The 22,356-nt window shown below is 36.3% G+C and overlaps 1 pseudogene; it reads right to left on the reverse strand.

Moving 5' to 3' along the window:
* LOC109549498 (dnaJ homolog subfamily B member 6-like) overlaps nucleotides 1-22,356 on the reverse strand; it is a 94,349-nt pseudogene that overhangs the window by 58,691 nt on the left and 13,302 nt on the right.

Below are 22,356 nucleotides of genomic sequence, written 5' to 3' on the forward strand. Positions count from 1 at the left end.
TCGAGATTCCACGTTGCTCTCTTGTAATTAACTGCCTTGTTTTGGTGTGACACAGCCTCCATTTGCTTTCTGAGAAAGGGTAAGAGATACAATTTTTTTGAACTTGTGTGTCTGAAAATGAGCTGTTTTGCTCTCACACTTGATTATTTGGTTGAGTATAACATTCTAGGTTAAAAATATTTTCAAATTGTTTACTTCATTATCCTTCAGCTTCCAGTGTTTTTACTGGCAAGTTCAAAGATATATTTATTCTTGTTCTTTTCATGCAACATGGTTCCCCCCTGCACCCCCCCATGCAAGTTATTATGATCTTCTTTTGATTCCCATTGTTCTGAAATGTCACAATTATGTCCCTTGCTGTTGGTCTTTCTTTTCCACTATGCTGGGCACTTAGTGCGCTGATACAGTTTGAAAATGCACATCTGACATTTCTGAGAAAATTTTAAAAATTATTTTAATATTTTCCTTTCCTCCATATTCTCTGCTCTCTCTCCTTTATTTGGATGTTAGATATCCTGTTCTAATCCACTAATTTTCTTAACTTTTCTCTCTTATTTTCATAGCTTTGTCTTTTTGTTCTACTATCTGGGACATTTCCTTGGTTTATCTTTCAATCCACTTATGGACTTTTTCATTTATGTTATCATGTTTTTAATTTCTAAGAGCTCATTTTGGTCCTTTAAATATTCCTTTACATGGCTTTTTTTTTTTGGCTGAGCTGGGTCTTTGTTGCTGCGTGCGCGCTTTCTCTAGTTGCAGCGAGCGGGGGCTACTCTTCGTTGCAGTGCACGGGCTTCTCATTGCGGTGGCTATGCTTGTTGCGGAGCAAGGGCCCTAGAGTGCGTGGGCTTCAGTAGTTGCGGCACACAGGCTTAGTTGCTCTGCAGCATGTGGGATTTTCCCGGACCAGGGATCAAACCTGTGTCCCCTGCATGGGAAAGTGGATTCTTAACCCCTGTGCCACCTGGGAAGTCCTGGCATTTTATTGTTTCATGGATGCAAAGTTTTCTCTCATCTCTCTAAAGGAATTTATTATAATTAAAACATTTTCTTCTGTTCTCTGCATTGTTTGTTTGTCTTTAATTCCTTGCTGTTGGTTTGTTCATTTTGGTCTCTGCCTTTCTGCTTAAAGATTTTCTTCAAATGTGGAGTGATCCATGGTTGTCTGTTCATATCTAAGGGACTGGAATGAAAAGCTGATTGGAAGTTTTAGGTATATAGGTGGGGCTTGTTAATCTTTGTTCTTCGTGGTAGAATGACATGGTTGGGTCATTTCAATGGAGATTCCCAACTGTAAATACTGGTCTGATTTCTTCAGCTGGTCAATTTACTCTGAGAGAACTCCAGCATTCTCTTGGCTGTCAGCAAAGTCTATGCTTTCTTCATGGCACTACCTTGTATAGTTAAACGCTAAAACAAAGTTTTTAGTCTGACTGTTGTAAGAGTTCAGGCAAGGTAGGGATCAATGAGTGGCAGCAACGTTGGGGGAATCTTAATAAATGATGTGTGACGTGGGATAAGCCCTTCCTAGGAAAATAAACTGGCACACCTAAGTATAATATTTATCTCTAGGCTGGATCCAGGACTACATGGGGTAAAAATGCTATAAAGAACATTGTTATGAAATATGAAGGATAGTTTAGACAAATGAGGTAGACAAATGTATTATGGTTATAAAAAAAAAACAAAAACAACCCTATTCTTAGAAAGTATCCACTGAAGTATTTAGGGGTAAAGGGCCAAATGTTCTAGAAAAAAAAACTATTTATACAGAGTGAAGAGGGAGGAGCACAAAAGGTAAAACTAGTAGTGGAAAATGTAAACAATAGACAAATCTTGATAAGAGAATACATGTGTTCCTTATATTATTTTGGTAAGTTTCCATAAGTTTAAAAATATTTTTGAATGAAAAATTTTTAAAAAAGGAATGACATCCATAACATTTCTTAAAAACTACTGTAAATTTTTATCCAGAATATTAAAAACAATACTGTCGCAAATCAATTAACAAAATTAAAAGACAAAACAACCCAATAGATAACAGTAAATGATGTGAAAAGAAACTTAAGAAAAGGAAACCAGAATCATTAATAAGCCTATGAAAAGATCTTCAACATCACCAATAATTAGTGAAATGCAAATTAAAGCACAAGATATAATTTCATATCCATCATGTTGGCAAATTTTTTAAAGAAATAATAACAAAAGTGCTGAAAAGCATAAGCAGGGGGGAAAAGGGATAAGGAGAGGAAAGAAAATGTTACTGAGAAACAAATATTCTCATACTCTTTGGTGAGAGCATAAATTGGAACAATCACTCTGGAGAGTAACACATATTTCACTTTACATACACATAATTTCACTTTAATAAAAACACTAAAGAAATTCTCATATGTGCGTAAGAAGTCCTCTAAAGATTTTACTGCAGCTTTGTATTTAATAGTAAATAACTGGAAACAACCTAAACATCCATCAATAGGCTAACAGATCCATTGTATTTTCACCAAGTGGACTATGGTACAGTAATTGAAATGAATTGGCTAGATTAATATATTTATCAATATAGATAAATCCCAGGGTAAGATATTAAAAATACTTAACAACTAGTATGGCACCAACCAGAAAAGACATTGTAAATAACTACTATGGCTATACCACTCCATAGTGGCTGAATATCCCGTATCTCAAAAATGAGTGAAAAAAACCAAAGTTGTAGAATACATAAAATATGATAGAATTTTAATAAAGTTTAATAGCATGGAAAAACCATTACTATATAACTAAGCAGTAAAAGTATTTAAAAAAACACATGGTAAGGATATACAACTTCAGAATAGGACTTACTTGTGGCATGTGATGAAGAGGGGGGCTTCAACTGTACTGTTTAAAGTTTTTAAAAATCTGAAACAAATATAACATTTAAGATCTGTTAAAGCAGGGTAGTAGTAACAAGCACTCAGTTTCTCATTGCCAATATATTCCGTTTGAAATATTTCATTTAAAAAATTTAGATGACTTACTTTCAGGAGAACCAGAGGATAGAAAAGAGACTCCACTCTTAAAGGGCACACCCCAAATCTCACACACTCTGAGACCCTGGGAAGAAGCAGTAATTTGAAAGAAGCCTGGATCAGACCCTCCTGCTGATCTTGGAGAGGCTCTACGAGAGGCAGGAGGCAACTGGAGCTCACCCTGAGGACACAGATGCTGGCAGCAGCCATTTTGGGGAGCTCATTCTATCAGGAGGATACTGGTGCTGGAAAACGCCATTTTGGAATCTTCCCTCTAGCTTATTAGGGATGGAACTGGCCCCACCCACCAGCCTGTCGGCATCAGTTCTGGGATGCTTTAGGTCAAGCAGCTACTCACATGGGAACACAGACCCACCCACCAGCAGACCAGCTGCCTTAGGACCCCTTGAGCACCAGCCACCCTCAGACATGGGCTACCACCAATGCACCAGCACTAGCCCAGGGACCTCTGAGGGCCTACAGCCAGCCATTAAGACCCAGTCCGCCTACCAGTGGGCAGACACCAACTCTGGGACCCCCAGGGCCCTGCAGCCAGAGACATCAGGACCTGGCTCTGCCTACCAGCAGGCTGGCATTAGCCCTAGGACACCCTGGGCCCTGGCTGCACATACCAGTGGGTGGGCACCAACCCCGGAACCCCCTTGACCCTGGTGGTGCCCACCAGTGGGCAGACACCAGCGCTAGGACCACCACAGACCCATGGTCTACCAGTGTCAAGACCCACCACACCTACCAGGAGGCTGGTGTCAACCCAGGGACCCCCTAGGTCCCAGCCCCATCCACCAGAGGGGCTGACATCAGCTCCAGGATTCCCCAGGGCCCTGCAGTCAAAAACCTTGGGACCCAGCTCTGCCCACCAATGGACTGGCACTAGTCCCAGGATTCCTGGGACCTGGCCCCGCCCACCAGCAGGCCAACACCAGCTCTGAGACACTGTGGACCCCTCAGTCAGCTGCCCTAGGATCCAGCCTGCTCACCAGCTGGCTGACACCAGGTTTGGGACACCCTGGGCTCTTCAATAGATGAATGGATAAAGAAGATGTGGGATACACACACACACACACACACACACACAGTGGAATATTACTTAGCCATAAAAAAGAATGAAATCTTGACCTAGAGAATATTATTCTAAGTGAAATCTAAAAACCAAAACAAATGAACAAACATAATACAGAAACATAAATACAGAGAACAGATGGTTGCCAGAGGGGAGGGAGTGAGAGGAGAGAAATCAGTGAGGGGGATTAAGAGTTGCACGATAAATGAGTCACTGCTATAAAATGTACAGTGTGGGAAATATAGCCAATAATTATGTAATACCTTTGAATGGTGATAGATGGTAACTAGATTTATCGTGAAGATCATTTTGAAATATACAGAAATATCAAATCAGTATGTTGTACAACAGGAACTAACATAGTACTGTGGGTCAATTATACTTCAAAAACAAAGTAACTCATAGAAAAATGCATCAGATTTGTGGTTACGAGAGATGGGTGGGGGGGGGGGTTGGATGAAGACAGTCAAAAGTTACAAACTTCTCGTTATAAGATAAATAAGTACTAGGGATGTAATGTACAACATGATAAATTAACAGTGATGTATGTTATGGATAGAAGTTGTTAAGAGTAAATCCTAAGAGTCCTCATCACAAGAAAAAATTTTTTTTCTATTTCTTTAATTTTACATCTATATGAAATATGGATATTCACTAAACTTATTGTGGTAATCATTTAATGATGCATGTTAAGTCTAATCATTATGTTGTATGCCTTAAAATTATACAGTGCTATATGTCCATTATATCTCAATAAAACTAAAATAAAAATGTACAAAAAATAAAATTAAAAAGAAAAATATAAGTAGATTAAAAACATAGTTACCAACAATTTCATTAACCTAGGATTAAATCACAAAGTGGCTGCTAAGGAGTGGTGAACTTGTAAGGCCAGCAGGTCCAGGGAAGGGCCCAGGGAGCCAGACGGAACCCCCGCCAAAGTGGTTGATACAACCGACGACACCTGACATTGCAGGCCCAGGACTTCCCACTCGGCCCCGGTCTTCCCGCTCCCCAAGGGGCAGAACCAACGGCTCTGAGGCTGATGCAACCGACACCTGACATTGCCACAACACCCGAGAGATTACCAAAAAAGGGCTGCCTCACACAGCAAGCGCCTCCCCTGCGTCCACCCCTATAAATTTTGTTCGTGCCTGCACCCGCGCGCGACTTCTCTGGCCCCTTTCTCTCGGACCAGTGAACCTCGCCCGGGAGCGTTCCTAATAAAAATAAAGCTTGTTTAAGCTCTCCTCTGTTTTTGGTGCCGTTGCTTACAGAACTGACTGGAAAGGGGCACAAGGAAACTTTCACAGGTGATGGAAATGGAAGGGTTACAATGCTTTAGGGGTGCAAAATTTGCCACCCCAAAATGTTTCTCTTTGGCATGAGGATTAATTTAGGCTGATTATTTTTAAATAACAGAAGACTCTGGAAGACTGTCATTATACTTACCCTGAAACTATCTAAAGAATTTAGATCAAGGGCCTGTTCCTGGAATAGAGCTATCACCAAAGATATCTGCAAATAATATGAACTAGCTGTGGTGGGAGGAAACTTAGCAGGGCCTAGAGATCAAGAGTCCACTCTGTGTCAGGTTGTCTCTGCATTTATATACCAGACCCTTGCTTTTCCATCTCCATGCGAATTGCCTTCCTTCCCTTTGAAGTCCCAAACCACTACCCCCAACACCCTCTTTTGTCTTTAGCTAAAGATGGTATTTAAGGTGAAGGCTTCAGCCATTTTGGCAAGTTACTCAACATTCCTGGGTCTGCCCCATGTATACATGTTATTAAACTTTTGTTTGATTTTTCTTCTGTTAATCTCCTGTAAATCATGTCAATCTAATTACTAGACCAGCCAGAGGTCTAGTAAGGATAGAGGAAAGGCTTCCTGTAAGGATAGAGGAAAATTTCTTTCTTCCCGATAATGCATTTTAATATATGTGAACTATACCTCAAAGTTTTAAAATGGGATTATATGAGCTTTTATTTTAAATAGTTCAATTTTATTTTACTTGTTTTAAAGAGGAGAGAAAGAAAAATGACAGTGAAGGACTTGCTGAATTGCACATGCTATTTCACAAGAAATATAACTTACAAAATGACACCCTAATGTTTTTTTTGGATGAAAAATCATTAGCATGTAAAACATTATATATATTCTTACCACATGTTAATTTTAAAGTATTGACACCATACAATGAAGAATGAGAATAAAAGAATGAGGATAATTACTTCTACAACTCATAAAATGACAAATTTCTGTGGCTGGTGTATTTCTACTTTCAGGGCTTATAACACATTTTGTTGTGTAACCTTACTCCCTCAGTTTTTCCTCTAGTTCAACATTTACCATGGATTCAATGTTTACCACCAGCCCTTTTATAACAGTTAATTCTATTCCTGTAATTGACAAAAAATTAATCAACAGTCAATCTATTGAAAGAAAAGGAAAATTTTATTCGAGCCAAATTGAGGATTATAACCGAGGAACAGCCTCTCAGAAAGATCTGAGAACTGTTCCACCCATTAGAGGTCAAAGCAGTTTTTTTGAGACAGAAAGCTGTACATTAAATGCCACAGATAGATTGCACAATTCAGATCTGCAAGTACAAAATGGTGGGTCATTGTGACTCCTTACAAGATTAAGAAGGAATGCTATCTTTTAAGGAGTTGTCTTGGTGGTGCTAGGAGAATGTTGCTCTTTATGGTTGAGCAGGTATTTCTGCTGACAGGGAGGTTTGGTCGATGCATAATGCAAATACACAATGCACAATAGAGGGGAGACAAGAGGCCAAAGGGCAGAGAAAAAGCTTTAGTTTTAAATTTTCCTTGACTTGCCTTATATGAACTTTTATTTACTTCGTGGTTGACTATATTTCACTGTTAAATACCTTTTTCAAGAAAGGTTCATGAATGCTAATTCCATGAGTAATTTTATATTTAATTATTTCTGCCTGTCTCCTTAATACTTGAAAGACAACCTCTCTCTTTGAGTGATATGGTAACAAATTTGGTGACAAATTTTTAGATGAATTCCAGTCACTATGGTGAACTTAAGAATGCTATGGGAAACCTCCCCTCACCCAACTCAAAGTAGAAATGCTGGATAAAATAGAACACACTGACAAAAGTACATAAGAAAGATCAAAGAGAAGAGAAGAAATTCCTCAGATACCAGAAACAAAGACAGAACTCAAAGCCACTGCTGTGATATCTAGGCAAGAAATGTGCTCTCCAGAAAGTAGAAGAGCTTGGCTTCCTGTATGGAAGGTCCTACAGATCCAAAAAAAGAGAGTGACAATTCACAGCTCCAGTTCCACAACCAACATACAAAAGTATCCTTTGCCCATCACTGCCAATAGTAGTTGTCTATTTAGTTTTATACCAATCTAGCAGATAAGAAAGGATATTGCACTTATAACTTGCATTTCCTTCAGTATATTTTCTATGCTTATTATTGATTTGGATAGGCATTTCCATTCGTATCTTTTATCCATTAATCTACTATTTTTCTTACTAACTCTTTGGAATAGCAGAGATAGAAACCCTTTACCTTTTGCGTGCAATACAAATTAGTTTTCTTTCAAATTCTGTTTGTGGTGTATTTTACCATAAAAGTTATTTTAAAACTTAAATTTATCTTTAAAAAGAATTCAAAAGTTTCTGCCTTAGTTGGAGGCTGTAATTTTCTCAAGTGAAAAAAAAGTGAATTTTCAGAGATATTAAAAAATTTAAAGTCCTCACATTTTCATCAACTCTCCTACTTCTTGCACTCTTAACCTCGCCTGAACAAGTTTAGTGTCAACAATCATTTGGATCATATTCTCATTTTCTCCAAGTTTTTTTTTTCTTCATGGCTTAATTTGCTAGAAACCAAGGCCTTTTGGGGCAGACAAAGCAGATTTCTGACCAAAGAATATTACCACAGATGAAGTTCATCTCGTAATGATAAAAGGGTTAAGAAAGACATAATGCCAAAAGTCTATGCAGAGCCTCAAAATAAATTCAGCAAAAATTAATAGAACTTCAAGGAGAAACAGATTGACTGCAATTATATTTAAAGATTTCAATATATTTCTCACCATAATTGGTAGAAAAAGTGGACAGAAAATCAGTAAAGATAGAGACTGAACAACTCAATCAACTAACTTGACCTGGCTGATGTTTATATAACACTTCAGCCAACAGCGGACACACATTCTTTTTTAAGCACACACTGAGCATTTTTAAGATAAATCATAGGGCTTCCCTGGTGGCGCAGTGGTTGGGAGTCTGCCTGCCGATGCAGGGGACTTGGGTTCGTGCCCCGGTCCGGGAAGATCCCACATGCCGCAGAGCGGCTGGGCCCGTGAGCCATGGCCGCTGAGCCTGCGCGTCCGGAGCCTGTGCTCTGCAACGGGAGAGGCCACAACAGTGAGAGGCCCGTGTACTGCAAAAAAAAAAAAAAAAAAAAAAAAAAAAAAAAAAAAAAAGATAAATCATAACCAGGGCCATAAAACAATCTTAAGTAAATTTAAAATAATGCAAATCATATAAAGCATATTCTTTGACTATAAGAGAATTAAAATAGATAATAATCCAGAAAGATCTCTGAAATATCCCCCAAATGTATGCAAACTAAATAGCACACTCATGGATCAAAGAAGAAATCAATATGGAAATTAGAAAGTATTTTGAACATAAAATTAAAACTATATCAAAATTTGTGGGAAGTCACCAAAGATGTACATAGGAGAAAACAGCATAAAATCCCTATGTGAGAGAGAAAAGTCTTGACTCAGTGACCTGACCTTAAGAAACTAGAAAAAGAGCAAATTAAACTAGAGGTAATAAGCAGGAAAAAAAAAATCAGCCTAAAAAAAAAAAAATCAATGAACTGATAACATAAAATAAAGAAAATAAATGAAACCAAAATGTAGATCTTTGAGAAGATTAATAAAATTGATAAACCTCTAGCCAGGCTGATGAGAAAACAGAGAGAAAAAGAGAAGGCAGGACAGCATTACCACAAATGAGAAAGGTGACATCACCCGGTTACATAGATATAAAAAAATGATAAGTGAATTTTATGAACTTCATGTCAATAAATTCAATGACTGAAGTGAAATGGGCATATTCTTTAAAAGATGCACACTATCAAAGCTCACTCAAATATATGTATATAACCTAAAGATATTACAATAAATGTTAAAAATCTTCCCCAAAAGAAAACATCAGGCTAAGATGAATTCACTGGTGAATTCTACTAAACATGTAAGGATGAAATAATATGGATTCTTCAAACATTATTTCAGAAAACTGAAGAAGTATTACACTCCAACTCAGTTTAATGAATTAGGCCACAATCAGGCTGATACTAAAACCTCACAAAGACATAAGAAAACTACAAACTAATATCCCTCATGAAAGTAAATGCAACAATTAACAAAATTTTAGCAAATCTAATCTAACAACATATAAACAGAGTAATGTATCTTGACAAAGTAAGGTTTATCCCAGAAATACAAGCCTGTTTCATAATTCAAAAATAAATGTAGTTAAATACATTGAATTCCAAAAGAAAAACCACATAATCATCTCAATGAACACAAAAATAGCACTTGACTAAATTCCAAGCTCATTCAAGACTTTAAAACTCAAAAAACTAAGAATGAAAAGAAACTGATTTAACCTAATAAAGGAAATCTACAAAACAAAAACCTATAGTTACTACCATGCTTAATGGTGAAAGACTGAATGCCCATTCCTACCACTTCTATTCAACACTGTATTGGAAGTTCTAGGCAGTAAATAAGGGGAAAAAATTAAAGAAGATGAGATTAGAAAGAAAGAAGTAAAACTGCCCTTATTTGCAGGTGAAATAATCCTATATGTAGAAAATCCTAAGGAATCCATAATAAAACTACACAACTAACAAAGAAATTTAGGAAGCAATAGGATACAGGATTTAAACCCCAAAATCAATTGTATTTCTACACTACAATAAACCATCCAAAAATGAAATTAAGAGACCTCCATTCTGAATAGCATCAAAAAGAATAAAACATTTAGGAATACATTTAACAAAAGAAAAGATTTATACATTAAAAACTACAAAACACTTCTTGGAGAAATTGAGATATATAAATGGAAAGAAATTTATGGAAATCTACATTCATGGATTGGAACATGCAATATTATTATGAAGACAACACTCACCACACTGCTCTATAAAGTCAATGCAATCTATATCAAAATCCCAACAGGCTTTTGTGTGTGTGTGTGTGTGTGTGTGTGGAAAATGGCACATGATCCTAAAGGCAAAAAATGCAGAATACCAGAAACAATTTTGAAAAACAAAAGTATTAGGTCTTTCATTACCAGATTTTAAAACTTACTTTAAATTTACAGTAATCAAGACAGTACAACACTGATAAAAGGTTAGATACAGAAAATAACTGATATATTGGACTTCATCAAAATTAAAAATTTTAGTGCTTCAGATAGACACTATAGGAAATGAAAAGACAAGCCACCCAGTGGGAGAAAATATTTGAAAATCATATTTTTGATAACTTTGTGTCCAAACTCTGTTGATATAAAGAACTCTTACAATGCAATAAGAAAAACATTAGAAATGGAAAAGATTTAAATGTTATTCCTTCAAATACATATGAATGAGCAATAAGCAAATGAAAAGATGCTCAAGCTCATTAGAGTTTAAGGAAATGCAAAATAAAACCACAACAAAATACCACTTCACACAAACTAAAATGGCTATAACCAAAAAGACGGGGAGCAACAAGTGACGATGAGGATGTGGAGAAATGTGAACTCTCATATATTATAGGTGGGAATGTAAAATAGCACAGCCACTGTGGAAAACAATTTGGCAGCTTCTTTAAAAGCTAAATAAATACTTACCCTATGACCCAGGTAATCCACTCCAAAAAATCTACACAAGAGAAATGAAAACATACAAGAATATGTACATCAATGTTCACAGCAGCATTTATTAATAGTCAAAAGAAAAACAAAAAGGGGAAACAATTTAACTTTCTGTCAAGTGCTAAATGGAAAAACAAAAATGTAGTATATTTATAAAATTGAATAATATTCAGCTCTAAAAAAGAACTAAAATACTGATATATGCTACCACAAGGATAAACCTCAGAAAGATTTTGGGAACTCCCTGGTGGTCCAGTGGTTAGGACTCGGCACTTTCACTGTCATGGTCCCAGGTTCAATCCCTGGTGTTGGGGAACTAAGATCTTGCAAGCTGTGCAGGGTGGCCAAAAAAAAAGAAGAGAGATTTTAATAAGTGAAGGGGGATCAAACTCAGTATAATAAATATTATACGATTTCACTTATATGAAATATCCAGAAAAGGTTAATTTTAGACAGATCAGTGGTAGCCTGGGGCTGAGGACAGGAACAGGACTGAATATAAACAGGCTTGAGGGAATTTTTTGAAATAGTGAAATGTCCTAAAGCTGGATTGTGGTGACAGCTGCACACTATACAAATTTACTGAAAATAAGTAAATGCAATGACTAATTTTTATGGTATGATATTATACCTCAATAATGCTTAAAAAGAACCAAATTGAAAATTTTTAACTAAAAAATACATCATCTACAATAAAAAAAATTCACTTGAGATCTCAATAGCAGAATAGAGACAGGAAGAAAAAGTCACTGAATTTGAATTTGAAGACAGATCAACAGAAATTACTGTTCTGAGCAACAGAACAACAACAAAAAAGGTTGAAACAAAACATACACTCAGGACCTATAGGGCAGTATAAAAATGCCTAGCATACAAGTCTTCAGAATGCCAGAAAGAGATAAATATTGCGCAGGCAAATAATGTTCATAGGAATATCAGCCAAAAACTTCCCAAATTTGATGAAAGATAAATCCACATATTCAACCACCTCAGCAAACCCAAACAAGATAAACCGAAAGAAAAACACACCCAAAAATATTAGTCAAACTGCTAAAAAATAAAGAAAAAATTTGCAAGCAGCTACAAAAAACAACACATTCCTTAAGGGGAAACAATGATTCAAACAACTGCAAATTTCTCTTCAGAAACGATGGAGGACATAGTAGAAAAACATCTTTATTTAAAGTGCTGAAAGAAGAAGTAAATAATGGTTTCATTATCTAACACCTCTTTATCCAGTGAAAACGTCCTTTAGGAATGAAGGTGAAATGAACACATTCTTAGATGCAGGAAAATGAAGAGAATTCATCTCAAGCAGCATTGAGATGAAATGATAGAGAGCTATTTACTCTTGAAGGTAAATAATGTCCAGAGGGAGCTAGGATCTTTAGGAATGAAGGAAGAACAATGGAACTGGTAAATAACTAACAGATTATTTTTCTCCTCCTAAATTCTTTAAAATATGTAAGACTCTAAAATATGAAAGGAATCATAACACAGTCTGGTGGGCCTTCAAAATATATAAATGTAAGACACATGGCAACTATTAAAAAAACCACTGGGGGTATAAAGAGATCTATATGAATGTTAAGGCTTCTGTGTTTCACTTGAAGTGGTAAAACATAAAATCTATACAAACTGTTAGGTGATTGCTAGGTATGTATAGTGTAATCCCTACAGCAACCACAACAGCAAAGCAAATTTAAGAGATGCAACCAAAAGTTTAAAAAAGAACTTTAAAATGCAATACTAAAAAAAATGGTCAAATAATGCAAAAGAAAAAAATGAAAAACATCAACAAACAAAATTAACAAAGACAACAAAGGTCAGACATGTAGGAAGTTAGAAAAAGCATCACTATGTTCCTTAAGAGAAGACAAAAGCTTGACAACTTGATTTTCTTGACCTCAGAAGTTAAGCCATTGTGGCAAAGAATTATAAAGAAATTTAGAGAAAGGAAGGTGCCTACAGGGAAAGATAGAATGAGCAATTGATTACTGGAACGAATGCCACAGAAAGTCATATAAAAGCAGGTAGGAATATTAAACTAAAAATTATAATAAACTGCTAATGGCCAAGTATGGGATTCCACAAGAAGGAGAAGCCCCTCAAGGTTTCAAAAACAAGGGTCAGGCTGTACTGGCTTGCAGTTTTATCAACAGATGGCCACAAGGAAGATCAGAGAGAAAGATTCCCTCTGTGCTATCGGGGGAAGGGGAGCAGCAACTATGGCTGAAATCCTGCCCAGAAGCATCTCTCCTATCTCTCTTACCAAAGAAAAAGTACTTAATCTCAAAGTAAGATCACTAAAACTTGTGGCCTGAAGAACTGGGTAGAGGAATAGAGGGCAGACAAAAATTAATACCAGGCCTATCTCCCCTAAGGAACAAAAGCCTAAATGCACAACGTGGGGAAACCCAGTGGTGGAAACCAACTACATCTGGGTAAGGGAGAAAAAACAAAGCTTTAGCCCTGGAGGAGGAACAGGAATACAAGCTGGGAACAGCATTAAATATGAAGGTACAAGAAGACTTGTGAAGGCCATACTCTAAGACCCAGAATCACAGTGCCGGCTTAAAATTAAAATAATACACAGGGGAAAACTGAAGGAGACAGACCCTCTCTGGGAAGCATTGCAAAGAAAGAAACCCAAAGCCAAGCAGGGACATGAAAACAAAGTATCATTACATGGTTCAAAATCTCTGGTGCACTGAGGGAAACCATAGCAACAAGCTTCAAAACCAACCCAATTCTCACTAATTGGATACAAAATTCCACATTAATAGCCTAGACAAAAGAAAGGTATGTTTTTCTCAAAGAATAAAAAATATATACTTCAGTATCTACTATCTTATATAACGTCTTTCAACAAAAATTATAATGTAAACAAAAATAATGTGATAAAAAACAGTCTGAAAAAGTGCAATCTTCAAAACCAGACTCGGATATGAGATGTGGGAACTAACAGAGAATTTTAAATAACTAGGATAATACGTTTGAAACGTAGGCAACAGACGAGATCACGTAGGTAATATCAGAAGACAGGTAGAAACTATAAGAAGGAATCATATAAAAATGGTAGAAATTTTTTTTTTTTTTGCGGTACGCGGGCCTCTCACTGTTGTGGCCTCTCCCGTTGCGGAGCACAGGCTCCGGACGCGCAGGCTCAGCGGCCATAGCTCACCGGCCCAACCGCTCCGCGGCATGTGGGATCTTCCCGGACCGGGGCACGAACCCGTGTCCCCTGCATCGGCAGGCGGACTCTCAACCACTGCGCCACCAGGGAAGCCCAGAAAATGGTAGAAATTTAAAACGCAGAAATGAAGAATGCTTTTTGCTTATTTGTTTTTGTTTGTTTGTTTTTGCGGTACATGGGCCTCTCACTGTTGTGGCCTCTTCCGTTGTGGCGCACAGGCTCCGGACACGCAGGCTCAGCGGCCATGGCTCACGGGCCCAGCCACTCCGTGGCATGTGGGATCTTCCCGGACCAGGGCACGAACCCATGTCCCCTGCATCAGCAGGCGGACTCTCAACCACTGAGCCACCAGGGAAGCCCAAAGAATGCCTTTAATGGGCTCATAAGTAGACTCAACACAAATGACTAATCAGGAAACTCGAACATAGGTTGACAGAAACTCCAAAGTAAGGTGAAAAACTAAGGGAAAAAAACCATCATTCAAGACAAAACTATAGAGACAGTAAAAAGATCAGTGGTGGCCAGAGGTTAGGGGATGGAGGGAGAGATAAACAGGGAAAGTACAGTGGATTTTTAGGGCAGAGATTCTGTATAGCAGTTTAATCTTGGATGTATTGTCATTATAAGTTTGTGCAAACCCATATAATGTACAACAGTACACTGAACCCCAATGTAAACTATGGATTTGGATGATGATGTGGTTTTTTTCCCTAATAAATTTATTATTTATTTATTTTTGGCTGCATTCAGTCTTCGTTGCTGCACACGGGCTTTCTCTAGTTGTGGCGAGTGAGGGCTACTACTCTTCATTGCAGTGCACGGGCTTCTCATGGCGGAGGTTTCTCTTGTTGTGGAGCATGGGCCCTAGGTGCGCAGGCTTCAGTACTTGTGGCACGTAAGCTCAATAGCTGTGGCTCACAGACTCCAGAGCACAGGCTCAGTAGTTGTGTGCACGGGCTTAGTTGCTCCATGGCACGTGGGATCTTCCCAGACCAGGGCCTGAACCTGTGTCTCCTGCGTTGGCAGGCAGATTCTTAACCACTGTGTGACCAGGGAAGTCCCTGGATGGTGATGTGTTAATGTAGGTTTATCAGTTGTAGCAAAAGTACCACTTTGGTGGGAAATGTTGATAATGGGGGCAACATTGCATGTGTAGGGGAAGGGGTATATGGGAAATCTCTGTACCTTGTTTTCAATTTTGTTATGAACCTAAAACTCCACTAAAAAGGTAAAGTCTGTTTAAAAAAATGACTAACTCAAATCCATACAAAGAAATAAACAGGGCCAGGAAAACTTATTACATGGGTAAATATAAATGATAGAATATATTTTTTACCCTTTTCTTCTAAAATGATTTAAAAGAGAAATGCATACAAGGAGATCAGCTCAGTGCTTTGTGACCACCCAGAGGGGTGGGATAGGGAGGGTGGGAGGGAGGGAGACACAAGAGGGAAGAGATACAGGAACATATGTATATGTATAACTGATTCACTTTGTTATAAAGCAGAAACTAACACACCATTGTGGAGCAACTATACTCCAATAAAGATGCTAAAAAAAAATGAGAAGTGCATAAAAGATACAAATACAAAACAAGTATAAAACAGCATTGTTGGGTTAAAACATGTAAAGGCCTCATTTGTATGGCTACAGCACAAAGGAGAGAGGGTGCAAAAAAAGAATTATTGGAAGATTCCATACAATGTTGGACATAACTTAGTATTAATCTAAAGTAGATGATTTCAAGTTAATATGCATATTATAATCTCTTGAGCAACAATTTTAAAATAAACTAAAAAATACACTACAAATGAGTTTCCTCTTGCCAGCAATTGGTATTTATAGGTTTAAAATTTTTTTAATCATTCTGTTATGGGTATAGGGATATCTTTTTTTTTCATTGAATTTCTGTAATTGCAAATGAGCATCTTTTCATTTGCTCATTTGCCATATCTGTATTTTCTTTGGTGAGGTGTTTGTCCAGATCTTCTGGCCAATTTTTAATTGGTTTTTTTGTTTCCTTATTGTTGAGTTTTAAGAGCTCTTTGTATATTAAAGTCCTTTATTAGATATGGGGTTTGCAAAATTTTCTCCTAGTCTATGGTTTTTGTCTTTTCATTCTCTTGACAGTGTTTTATGAGCGCAAACATTTTTTTAAATTTTTGGGACACGCTGCGCGGCTTATGGGATCTTAGTTCCCTGACCAGGGATCGAACCCAGGCCCCCTGCAGTGGAAGTGCAAGTCCTAACCACTGGACCACCAGGGAATTCCAGAGCAAACATTTTTAATTTTAATAAAGTCCTACTTATCAATTTCTTTTTTGATGTCGTATCTAAAACTCATCACCAAACCCGAATTCACATATTCTCCTGTATTTTCTTTTAGAAGTCTTACAGTTTTCCATTTTCTACTTAGGTCTGTGTTCCACTTTCAGTTCATTTTTGTGAAGGGTGAGGGCCTCAAAATAGGTTCACTTTTTAACCTGTGGACATACAATTGTTCTAGCACCATTTGTTGAAAAGACTATCCTTTTACCATTGTACAGCCTTTCTGCCTTTGTCAAAGGTTAGTTTGCTATATTTGTATGGGTTGTTTCTCAACTCTATTCTGTTCCATTGATCTATATGCCTATCCTTTTACCAGTAGCATGCTGTTGTCATAACTATAGCTTTACAGTAAGTCTTGAAACCAAGTGGTATAAGCCCTCCAACTCTGTGCTTCTTCTGCACTATGTTACTTGTTATAGATAATTTGCCTTTCCATAAAAGGTTTAGAATCAGCTTATGAATATCAACAAAATATTCTGGTGGAATTTTTATGTAAATTGAATTGAATCTACAGCTCAAGGTAGGAAAATTTGACATTTTAACAATCTTGAGCTTTCCAATCCATGAACAGAAAGTATCTCTCCATTTATTTAGATCTTCTTTGACCTCAACAGACCCTGTACATATTTCATCAACAGACCCTGTACTTATTTTGTTAAATTTACACCTAAGTACTTCATTTTCCTTTGGTGCAACTGGAAATGGTATTTTTTTTTTATTACAAATTCCAATTGTTCATTGCTGGCATATAAGAAAATAATTGTAAGAGGCACATGAAAAGCTGCTCAACATAACTAATTATTAGAGAAATGCAAATCAAAACTACAATGAGGTATCACCTCACACCAGTTAGAATGGGCATCATCAGAAAATCTACAAACAACAAATGCTGGAGAGCATGTGGAGAATAGGGAACCCTCTTGCACTGTTGGGGGGAATGTAAATTGATACAGCCACTATGGAGAACAGTATGGAGGTTTCTTAAAAAACTAAAAATAGAATTACCATATGACCCAGCAATCCCACTCCTGGGCATATACCCAGAGAAAGCCATAATTCAAAAAGACACATGCACCCCAATGTTCACTGCAGCACTATTTACAATAGCCAGGTCATGGAAGCAACCTAAATGCCCATTGACAGATGAATGGATAAAGAAGATGTGGTATATATATACAATGGAATATTACTCAGCCATAAAAAAGAACAAAATTGGGTCATTTGTAGAGAAGTGGATGGACCTAGAGACTGCCATACAGAGTGAAGTAATTCAGAAAGAGTAAAACAAATATCGTATATTAATGCATGTATATGGAATCTAGAAAAATGGTACAGATCAACTGGTTTACAAGGCTAGAGACACAGATGTAGAGAACAAATGTATGGACACCAAGGGGGAAAAGCAGGGGTGGTGATGGTGGTGGTGGGATGAATTGGGAGCTTGGGATTGACACATACACACTAATATATATAAAATAACTAATAAGAACATGCTATATATTAAAAAAATAGAATTAAAAAAACAAAACAGGGCCTTCCCTGGTGGCGCAGTGGTTGAGAGTCCGCCTGCCGATGCAGGGGACGCGGGTTCGTGTCCCGATCCGGGAAGATCCCACATGCTGCGGAGTGGCTGGGCCTGTGAGCCATGGCTGCTGAGCCTGCGCGTCCGGAGCCTGTGCTCTGCAACGGGAGAGGCCACAACAGTGAGAGGCCCGTGTACCAAAAAAAAAAAAAAAAAAAAAAAAAAAAAAAACAAAAAAGATTTAAAGGAATAAAGAGAAAAAAGAAAATAATTGACTTTTGTATAGTCTAAATGTATCCTGCATCCTTCTTATCCTTGCTTATTAGTTCTAGATTTTGGGGTTACTTTTCTTACTGTTTTCTAACTCTGCTTTTAAAGAACTACATCACCGTACAGAATACCTCTCTCTCGTAATTAGAGAAACTGTGCATCAGTTTGTCATCACAGGTGTTTTTTTTAATGGAACGATGTTTCCAATACTGTATTATGAAAAAAATACTGTATAATGAATATGACTGTATGCCATAAAATTTTTATAACACTTCATTCAGTATTGTATAGGCTATCATATTGATTACACTAGGCTACCATAAAGCAATCATATTGCTGCTTCTTCATTGTCAATGCATAAATGATTACACCTGTAACTATATGTTAATTTCTTTTTTCACATTATCTTTTCATTTTTGGTATCTAGTGTTAGTAATATGTATAACATCTACATGCTTTGTATCATATAATACTGATGGAGGTACTGATAGACATCTAGTAAACAGATGACATAAGCTTATGATCTCGATAAATACAGTAGAGTACTGTAAATGTATTTTTCTTATGATTTTCCTAGTAACATTTTCTTTTCTCTAGCTTACTTTATTATAAAAATACAGTATATAATACATATATCACATAAGACATGTATTAATCAACTATTTATTTTATTGGTAAATCTTCTGGTTAAGTTCTTGAGGAGTCAAAAATTTAATATGTGGATTTTTGACTGCCTGGAGGATTGGTGCTCCTAACTCTTGCACTGTTTAAGGGTCAACTGTACTTGCCAATCATGTATCTGGTAAGAGACTAGTGTCCAGAATACACCAAGAGCTGTTATAACTCAATAATGAGAAGGCAAACATCCACTTAAAAATCAGACAAAATATTTAAATAGACATTTCATCAAAACAGATACATGAAAAGCTAATAAAAAAACATGGAGGGAATTTCCTGGCGGTGCAGTGGTTAGGACTCCACGCTTTCACTGCTGAGTGTGTGGGTTCAATCCCTGATCCGGGAACTAATATCCTGCAAGCCACAGGGCGCAGCCAAAAAAAAAAAAAAAAAACAGGAAAAATTCCCTAATTCATTAGTCATTAAGGAAATGCAAATTGAAACCACAATGAGATGCAATTTTACTCCAATAGAATGCAGTAACATGTAGACAGAAATGTAAAAATCATTAACCCTCCTACATTGCTGGTGGGAATATAGTATGCTAAAGTTACTTTGAAAGAGAATTTGGAAATTTCTTAGAAAGTTAAACATAAATTACCAAATGATCCTACAATTTACACATAAGAGAAATGAAAAGATACTCACACAAAGATTTCCATGTGAATGTTCACAGAAGCATAATTTATAATAGCCAACAAAACAGAAACAACCCAAACTCTCAAGTGTTTAATACAGAAACAAAAACTGGTATACTCGTACAACTGAACATTATGTGCAAACAAATGAGATACTGAATGAAATACTTCAAAATAATTAACCTATGTAAAAGAAATCAAACACAAAGACTACAAGTTATATGATTCCAATTGTATGAAAGACCCAGAAAAGGCAAATCTGTAGAAGCAAAAGTAGATTAGTGTTTGCCTGGGGTTAAAGGTGGAAACGGAGATTAAATGTAAACTACTATGAGGGATGTTACTGGAATGGTGAAAATGTTATAAAACGTGATTATGGTAATGGTTGCAGAGCTCATTAAATTTACTAAAAATTATTTAATTGTATACTTTAAATGAGCAAATTAAATGGTATGTAAGTTTTATCTGAAAAACAGTTGATTTTTAAAATTGGAATGGTCTAAACACCACCAAAAGAAGACAGACAGACATTGTCATATGGGATAAAACACAAGCCAACCCACCTATCTATTTACTCTAATTATCTGACCTAAAAACCCAACCACCAACCTACTTACTGTGAAACACACACCCACACAAACTTTACATATACAAAAAGATTAAAAGTAAAACATGAAGAAAGACATAGCATGAAATACTAACCAAAGAAAAAAGATGAGAATCTATACTAATTTGAATCAAACAACAGAACAAGAAGTATTATCAGAGAATAAAGAGGAACATTATGAAAAGATAAAGGGGTGACAGCCCCCAAAAGATATAATAATCCCATATGCATATGCACCTAACAACAGATTCTCAAAATACAGAAGACAATAAATCATAGATGTGAAAAGACATATAGGCAAATTAAAAAATAGTTCGAGATTTCAACACTGCTCTCTAAAAAGTTAATAATAAATCATAGGTGTGAAAGGATATATAGATGTGAAATAAATAAATCATAGATGTGAAAGGATATATAGGCAAATTCAAAAGTAGTTCGAGATTTCAACACTGCTCTCTAAAAAGTTAATAATACAGTCAGAAAACCAGGACAAATATGGAAGGCATGAACAACACTATCAACCAACTTGATATAATTATAGAACACACCAAACAATAACAATAAAATACATATTCTTCTAAAATACACATGTGTAACACTACCAAGATAGATCATGTTCTGGTCTATAAAACAAATCTCACTGAGTTTAAATAATAATAATATAAAGTGCACTCTAAAATATAAAATTAAACTAGAAATCAATAACAGAGATATCTGGAAAATTCCCAAATAACTGAAAATTAAACAACAAATGTCTAAATAACAGAGATCAAAGAGAAAGTCTAAAGGGAAATTAAAATTAAAGACACTGAACTAAAAGACAAAGAAAATATAATACATCAAAATCTGTGGGATACAGCTAAAGCAGTGCTAATGGGGAAGTTTATAGCACTAAAATAACTATACTGGAAAATAATAAAGACCTAAAATCAGTAACCAAAGCTTGCATTAAAGAAACTAGAGAAAGAAGAGCAAATAAAGCAAGCAAAAGGAAGGAAATAAGAAGATCTAGAACAGAGATCAAAACAAAAAAAATACCAAGAAAATCAATAAAACCAAAACTTGGTTCATTGAAAACACTGAACAACACAGTTTTGAACTGCATGGCTCCACTTATACAAAGTTTTTTTTTTTTTTCTCAATAGTAAATACTACAATACTACATGATCCACGGTTGGTTGAATCCACAGGTACGGAGGACCTGTGGATATAGACAGCCCGTCTATAAGTTAGTTATACATGGATTTTCAACTGTGCCTAGAGTTGGCTGACCAAAGCAAACAAACAACAACAAAAACCCACAGAAGAGAAAGAAACTATAAATCATCAGTATCACAAATAATGCCAAAGACTTTAAGAGGAAAATGAAGGAATACTACAAACAACTTTATGCTTATGAACTTGATAAATTACATGAAATGGAATAATTATTTAAAAGACGTAGACTAACTACCAAAACTTGCTCAAGAAAACCCAAATAGCCCTATATCTTTTAAATAAATTGGATTGGGATGTTACTAACCTACTAAAGCTGAAAACTTCAAGCCTAGATGGTTCCACTGGTAAATTCTACCAAACAATCAAGGAAGAAATAATACCAATTCTATACAATCAATTCCATTAAAAAGAAAAGTAGTGAACATGGTCCAAATATGAAACCAGTATTATCCTGCTCACAAATCCAGAGAGAAACACTACCAGAACATTACAAATCAATACATCTAATGAATATAATAGATGTAAAAATTGTCACAAAATGTTAGCAAATCAAATCCAGTAATATTTAAAAAACTGTATTACAGTCAAGTTCATCTAAGGAATATAAGGTTAGTTCCACATTCAAAAATCAATGAAATTCCATATCAACAATTTAAATAAGAAAGACCACACAGTCATCTCAATAGATTTAGAAAAAGGAACTTGAAAAATTCATACTTTCATGGTAAAAACTCTCACAAAACTATAAACAGAATGGGAAGTGCTTAACCTAATACAGAGCATCTATATAAGACCTATAGGTAACAGATACTGGAAAGAAGGAAAGTATGCCCTCCCTCTCTACCCTACTCAACACTGTATTGGAAGGCCTACCAGTT

The sequence above is a fragment of the Tursiops truncatus genome, chromosome X (assembly GCF_011762595.2).
Source record: "Tursiops truncatus isolate mTurTru1 chromosome X, mTurTru1.mat.Y, whole genome shotgun sequence".
NCBI classification, from domain to species: Eukaryota; Metazoa; Chordata; class Mammalia; order Artiodactyla; family Delphinidae; genus Tursiops; species Tursiops truncatus.